The following is a 7,440-nucleotide window of genomic DNA, read 5'->3' on the forward strand; positions in this document are numbered from 1 at the left end:
AATAAACAAAAGAACAATCTTAATTTAACATTTACTGTTCAAGATTTCAACAACCAAAGACATTACCCTACAAGTTATTGTATATTATTGTTCAACATCAGAATAAAAAATAAAACAAGTTTGGAACAAGTAAAAGGTGAGGTAATGGTGACAGAATTTTCAGTTTTGGATGAACTCTCCTTTTAATAGTGAATTTAGGGTGAAATATCCATGAATATATTTAAGTTAGGGATACAAACGATTACTTGATGATATATTGATTGTCAATAACTCAAAAACAGTCCTGTTTTTGAGTTTTTTTCTGTTTTATCATATCATTATGTTTTAAGGACCATTTTAAGGACCAAATTTATCATAGTAGAATTACAGAAATTAAGGGTCTTGTCATAGCAAACTGACCTGAGCTGGTGCCGGGTTCATCACTTTCATCAGGGAACTGTGTTGGTTTACGGCGTTTTGTCGGCATCAAGTCCTCCTGATCCTTATCATCCTGAAAAGCTTCCTCTGCTTTTCTTTTACTGCCTCCTAAAATGGATTAGATACAATATACCTTTTGTTCAATTTTCATGATATAAATAGATTTGATATTTTTCAAAGTATCAAAATTATCTTTAAAATCAATTGACAAGTGATTATAATCTGTGACACTGTGGTTGTTTCTATGCATGTAACAAATTGTGTCATCAAATGGTCACATAAACCCAATTTCATACTCATATCCATGTTAAATCCTTTACAAAAAATTAGCATTGATAATCCTGCTGTCCTGCTAAACAAAGTATGACAGGATCACCACAGCACTTTCTGTAGTAGAGTATCACAAGAATTTAAAATTATGCATCTGATTTTTCTGTTGTTTTCATGTGGCGATATCAACTGATTACCACAAGAACATTACAGGAATATTGCACAGTACAAGAAAATCCTGTGGTAAATATTACAAAAAATGTGAAATTAATACTACATTTTACCTGGAGAATATTACAGTAAACAAAATTCTGTGGTAAATATTACAGATATATCGAAGTTATTCACTTCATCACAGAAATATTACACCCAACAAAACCTTAGAAAACTACAACAACACAGCACTACACAATTACCACTGCAGTTTTTGTGTTTTATCATATGGAATACCACAGGGCATTTAGTAAGGGATGGCTTTAGTTTGTTACCCATGGCACTCTTTCTGAATCACAACCAGCATTTCATATTGCTCAACTTAACAAACTGTATTTTAAGGACAACATTTATCAAACTAGAATTGGAGAAATGAAGAGTCTTGTCATAGTACACTCACCTGAGCTGGTGTTTTCTGCTTCAGGGCGGGGACAATTGCTTGTGTCCCCTTTAAGAAAACCAATCAATGTCCAAACGTACTCCATTACAGTTAGTTACAACAACAAGTAAATATGGAAATTCAAAATAGCAAAGCTGATAAATCTCGATAATTCTGCACTGAGCTTCTTTCACAAACTCGATTTGACAGCTGTAAACTACTTGTGCTTGAACTGATTGGAAGATTCTATTGAACACTCCTGCGAACCCGCGTTCTGTGACGCCATCATTAGAACGCGCGTTCCGAAATCTCTGGTAGTGGGGCTTGATCCAAGATGGCGGCCTACTTGAAGGTACCCAAGAAACGTCCGATGACCGTTGAAAAAAGACGTCTCTCTGACACCTTGTGTCATGGTTGAAAAATGTATCCAAAACGGGAATTGAAATGACGTTTTGGATTTGGCATTTTCTGCACGTCATCTGAACGTGTAAATATGCCTTATTCTGGTTGTTTATAAGATGTGTTGCTGCGTTATTTATGTGTTTTAATAGCCTAATTATACATATAAAATAATCACACTCATTATTTAAAGCTGTGAACGGCAATCAGGTTCTTAAGAGGTTAGATTTCGGTTCAGTTATGCCTGAACGTCTTTATAATGTTGTAATTACGTGTACATCATAATTAATATATTATTTGAGGATGCAATAGTGTTGCAATTTAGCTAAATTATTTAATGTGCATTTTAGTAGTTTTAACATAGTGACAGATTTACATCACTGCTAAACACACACCTTATAAGTTAATAAAACAACAACAAAACAGAATTATGGACAACACAAGTGAAATGTTATTTTGGAGTCTTTATTTCTAATATCCTCCAGCTCTTCTTGGAAGGTGCTCGCTGTGTTCCTCCATTGCTGCATCTTTTTCTGTGTCTAGAATATAGACTCCACAGCATCCGAGGGAAGGGAATATGATTTTGCATGATCCTACAACTAAAAACTTACAATAGATCAAGGATTAATGTCATGTTTTCATGAATGAACAGTAAAATGTCAATACATACACATTCCCTCCCACTCAGCATTTTACAAGTGTCCATATCCACATATTCACCCATGTCCAGTGGTGTAGTCCTAAAAAAAGTGGTGTACTAATACCTAATACTCAACCTTTACTTTTGCCACACTTGTTTGTCTTTTTTTTTAATTCTGTTGAACAGCCTGCTGGGGTCACAGACCCTTCAGCTGGAGGACAAGGGGCCCTCAAGAGCCCAAACTGCCACCCAGGGACAGTAGCTGGCCCCTGGGGCAGCCTGCTGGGGTCACAGACCCTTCAGCTGGAGGACAAGGGGCCCCTAAGAGCCCAAACTGCCACCCAGGGACAGTAGCTGGCCCCTGGGGCAGCCTACTGGGGTCACAGACCCTTCAGCTGGAGGACAAGGGGCCCTCCAGAGCCCAAACTGCCACCCAGGGACAGTAGCTGGCCCCTGGGGCAGCCTGCTGGGGTCACAGACCCTTCAGCTGGAGGACAAGGGGCCCCTCAAGAGCCCAAACTGCCACCCAGGGACAGTAGCTGGCCCCTGGGGCAGCCTGCTGGGGTCACAGACCCTTCAGCTGGAGGACAAGGGGCCCTCCAGAGCCCAAACTGCCACCCAGGGACAGTAGCTGGCCCCTGGGGCAGCCTGCTGGGGTCACAGACCCTTCAGCTGGAGGACAAGGGGCCCTCCAGAGCCCAAACTGCCACCCAGGGACAGTAGCTGGCCCCTGGGGCAGCCTGCTGGGGTCACAGACCCTTCAGCTGGAGGACAAGGGGCCCTCAAGAGCCCAAACTGCCACCCAGGGACAGTAGCTGGCCCCTGGGGCAGCCTGCTGGGGTCACAGACCCTTCAGCTGGAGGACAAGGGGCCCTCAAGAGCCCAAACTGCCACCCAGGGACAGTAGCTGGCCCCTGGGGCAGCCTGCTGGGGTCACAGACCCTTCAGCTGGAGGACAAGGGGCCCTCCAAGAGCCCAAACTGCCACCCAGGGACAGTAGCTGGCCCCTGGGGCAGCCTGCTGGGGTCACAGACCCTTCAGCTGGAGGACAAGGGGCCCCCAAGAGCCCAAACTGCCACCCAGGGACAGTAGCTGGCCCCTGGGGCAGCCCTGCTGGGGTCACAGACCCTTCAGCTGGAGGACAAGGGGCCCCTCAAGAGCCCAAACTGCCACCCAGGGACAGTAGCTGGCCCCTGGGGCAGCCTGCTGGGGTCACAGACCCTTCAGCTGGAGGACAAGGGGCCCCCAAGAGCCCAAACTGCCACCCAGGGACAGTAGCTGGCCCCTGGGGCAGCCTGCTGGGGTCACAGACCCTTCAGCTGGAGGACAAGGGGCCCTCCAGAGCCCAAACTGCCACCCAGGGACAGTAGCTGGCCCCTGGGGCAGCCTGCTGGGGTCACAGACCCTTCAGCTGGAGGACAAGGGGCCCTCAAGAGCCCAAACTGCCACCCAGGGACAGTAGCTGGCCCCTGGGGCAGCCTGCTGGGGTCACAGACCCTTCAGCTGGAGGACAAGGGGCCCTCCAAGAGCCCAAACTGCCACCCAGGGACAGTAGCTGGCCCCTGGGGCAGCCTACTGGGGTCACAGACCCTTCAGCTGAGGACAAGGGGCCCTCAAGAGCCCAAACTGCCACCCAGGGACAGTAGCTGGCCCCTGGGGCAGCCTGCTGGGGTCACAGACCCTTCAGCTGGAGGACAAGGGGCCCCCAAGAGCCCAAACTGCCACCCAGGGACAGTAGCTGGCCCCTGGGGCAGCCTGCTGGGGTCACAGACCCTTCAGCTGGAGGACAAGGGGCCCTCCAGAGCCCAAACTGCCACCCAGGGACAGTAGCTGGCCCCTGGGGCAGCCTGCTGGGGTCACAGACCCTTCAGCTGGAGGACAAGGGGCCCTCCAGAGCCCAAACTGCCACCCAGGGACAGTAGCTGGCCCCTGGGGCAGCCTGCTGGGGTCACAGACCCTTCAGCTGGAGGACAAGGGGCCCCCAAGAGCCCAAACTGCCACCCAGGGACAGTAGCTGGCCCCTAGGGGCAGCCTGCTGGGGTCACAGACCCTTCAGCTGGAGGACAAGGGGCCCTCAAGAGCCCAAACTGCCACCCAGGGACAGTAGCTGGCCCCTGGGGCAGCCTGCTGGGGTCACAGACCCTTCAGCTGGAGGACAAGGGGCCCTCCAGAGCCCAAACTGCCACCCAGGGACAGTAGCTGGCCCCTGGGGCAGCCTGCTGGGGTCACAGACCCTTCAGCTGGAGGACAAGGGGCCCTCAAGAGCCCAAACTGCCACCCAGGGACAGTAGCTGGCCCCTGGGGCAGCCTGCTGGGGTCACAGACCCTTCAGCTGGAGGACAAGGGGCCCTCCAGAGCCCAAACTGCCACCCAGGGACAGTAGCTGGCCCCTGGGGCAGCCTGCTGGGGTCACAGACCCTTCAGCTGAGGACAAGGGGCCCTCAAGAGCCCAAACTGCCACCCAGGGACAGTAGCTGGCCCCTGGGGCAGCCTGCTGGGGTCACAGACCCTTCAGCTGGAGGACAAGGGGCCCTCCAGAGCCCAAAGTGCCTCCCAGGGACAGTAGCTGGCCCCTGGGGCAGCCTGCTGGGGTCACAGACCCTTCAGCTGGAGGAGAGGGGGCCCCTAAGAGCCCAAACTGCCACCCAGGGACAGTAGCTGGCCCCTGGGGCAGCCTACTGGGGTCACAGACCCTTCAGCTGGAGGACAAGGGGCCCTCCAGAGCCCAAACTGCCACCCAGGGACAGTAGCTGGCCCCTGGGGCAGCCTGCTGGGGTCACAGACCCTTCAGCTGGAGGACAAGGGGCCCTCAAGAGCCCAAACTGCCACCCAGGGACAGTAGCTGGCCCCTGGGGCAGCCTGCTGGGGTCACAGACCCTTCAGCTGGAGGACAAGGGGCCCTCCAGAGCCCAAACTGCCTACCCAGGGACAGTAGCTGGCCCCTGGGGCAGCCTGCTGGGGTCACAGACCCTTCAGCTGGAGGACAAGGGGCCCCTCAAGAGCCCAAACTGCCACCCAGGGACAGTAGCTGGCCCCTGGGGCAGCCTACTGGGGTCACAGACCCTTCAGCTGGAGGACAAGGGGCCCCTTAAGAGCCCAAACTGCCACCCAGGGACAGTAGCTGGCCCCTGGGGCAGCCTACTGGGGTCACAGACCCTTCAGCTGGAGGACAAGGGGCCCTCCAGAGCCCAAAGCTGTCACCCAGGGACAGTAGCTGGCCCCTGGGGCAGCCTGCTGGGGTCACAGACCCTTCAGCTGGAGGACAAGGGGCCCCTAAGAGCCCAAACTGCCACCCAGGGACAGTAGCTGGCCCCTGGGGCAGCCTACTGGGGTCACAGACCCTTCAGCTGGAGGACAAGGGGCCCTCCAGAGCCCAAACTGCCTCCCAGGGACAGTAGCTGGCCCCTGGGGCAGCCTGCTGGGGTCACAGACCCTTCAGCTGGAGGACAAGGGGCCCCTAAGAGCCCAAACTGCCACCCAGGGACAGTAGCTGGCCCCTGGGGCAGCCTACTGGGGTCACAGACCCTTCAGCTGGAGGACAAGGGGCCCTCCAGAGCCCAAACTGCCACCCAGGGACAGTAGCTGGCCCCTGGGGCAGCCTGCTGGGGTCACAGACCCTTCAGCTGGAGGACAAGGGGCCCTCAAGAGCCCAAACTGCCACCCAGGGACAGTAGCTGGCCCCTGGGGCAGCCTGCTGGGGTCACAGACCCTTCAGCTGGAGGACAAGGGGCCCTCCAGAGCCCAAACTGCCACCCAGGGACAGTAGCTGGCCCCTGGGGCAGCCTGCTGGGGTCACAGACCCTTCAGCTGGAGGACAAGGGGCCCTCCAGAGCCCAAACTGCCACCCAGGGACAGTAGCTGGCCCCTGGGGCAGCCTGCTGGGGTCACAGACCCTTCAGCTGGAGGACAAGGGGCCCTCCAGAGCCCAAACTGCCACCCAGGGACAGTAGCTGGCCCCTGGGGCAGCCTGCTGGGGTCACAGACCCTTCAGCTGGAGGACAAGGGGCCCTCAAGAGCCCAAACTGCCACCCAGGGACAGTAGCTGGCCCCTGGGGCAGCCTACTGGGGTCACAGACCCTTCAGCTGGAGGACAAGGGGCCCTCCAGAGCCCAAACTGCCACCCAGGGACAGTAGCTGGCCCCTGGGGCAGCCTGCTGGGGTCACAGACCCTTCAGCTGGAGGACAAGGGGCCCCTCAAGAGCCCAAACTGCCACCCAGGGACAGTAGCTGGCCCCTGGGGCAGCCTGCTGGGGTCACAGACCCTTCAGCTGGAGGACAAGGGGCCCTCCAGAGCCCAAACTGCCACCCAGGGACAGTAGCTGGCCCCTGGGGCAGCCTGCTGGGGTCACAGACCCTTCAGCTGGAGGACAAGGGGCCCTCCAGAGCCCAAACTGCCACCCAGGGACAGTAGCTGGCCCCTGGGGCAGCCTGCTGGGGTCACAGACCCTTCAGCTGGAGGACAAGGGGCCCTCCAGAGCCCAAACTGCCACCCAGGGACAGTAGCTGGCCCCTGGGGCAGCCTGCTGGGGTCACAGACCCTTCAGCTGGAGGACAAGGGGCCCTCCAAGAGCCCAAACTGCCACCCAGGGACAGTAGCTGGCCCCTGGGGCAGCCTGCTGGGGTCACAGACCCTTCAGCTGGAGGACAAGGGGCCCTCAAGAGCCCAAACTGCCACCCAGGGACAGTAGCTGGCCCCTGGGGCAGCCTGCTGGGGTCACAGACCCTTCAGCTGGAGGACAAGGGGCCCTCCAGAGCCCAAACTGCCACCCAGGGACAGTAGCTGGCCCCTGGGGCAGCCTGCTGGGGTCACAGACCCTTCAGCTGGAGGACAAGGGGCCCCTAAGAGCCCAAACTGCCACCCAGGGACAGTAGCTGGCCCCTGGGGCAGCCTGCTGGGGTCACAGACCCTTCAGCTGGAGGACAAGGGGCCCTCCAGAGCCCAAACTGCCACCCAGGGACAGTAGCTGGCCCCTGGGGCAGCCTGCTGGGGTCACAGACCCTTCAGCTGGAGGACAAGGGGCCCCCAAGAGCCCAAACTGCCACCCAGGGACAGTAGCTGGCCCCTGGGGCAGCCTGCTGGGGTCACAGACCCTTCAGCTGGAGGACAAGGGGCCCTCCAGAG

Source organism: Danio aesculapii, chromosome 5 (assembly GCF_903798145.1).
Source record: "Danio aesculapii chromosome 5, fDanAes4.1, whole genome shotgun sequence".
Classification (NCBI taxonomy): Eukaryota; Metazoa; Chordata; class Actinopteri; order Cypriniformes; family Danionidae; genus Danio; species Danio aesculapii.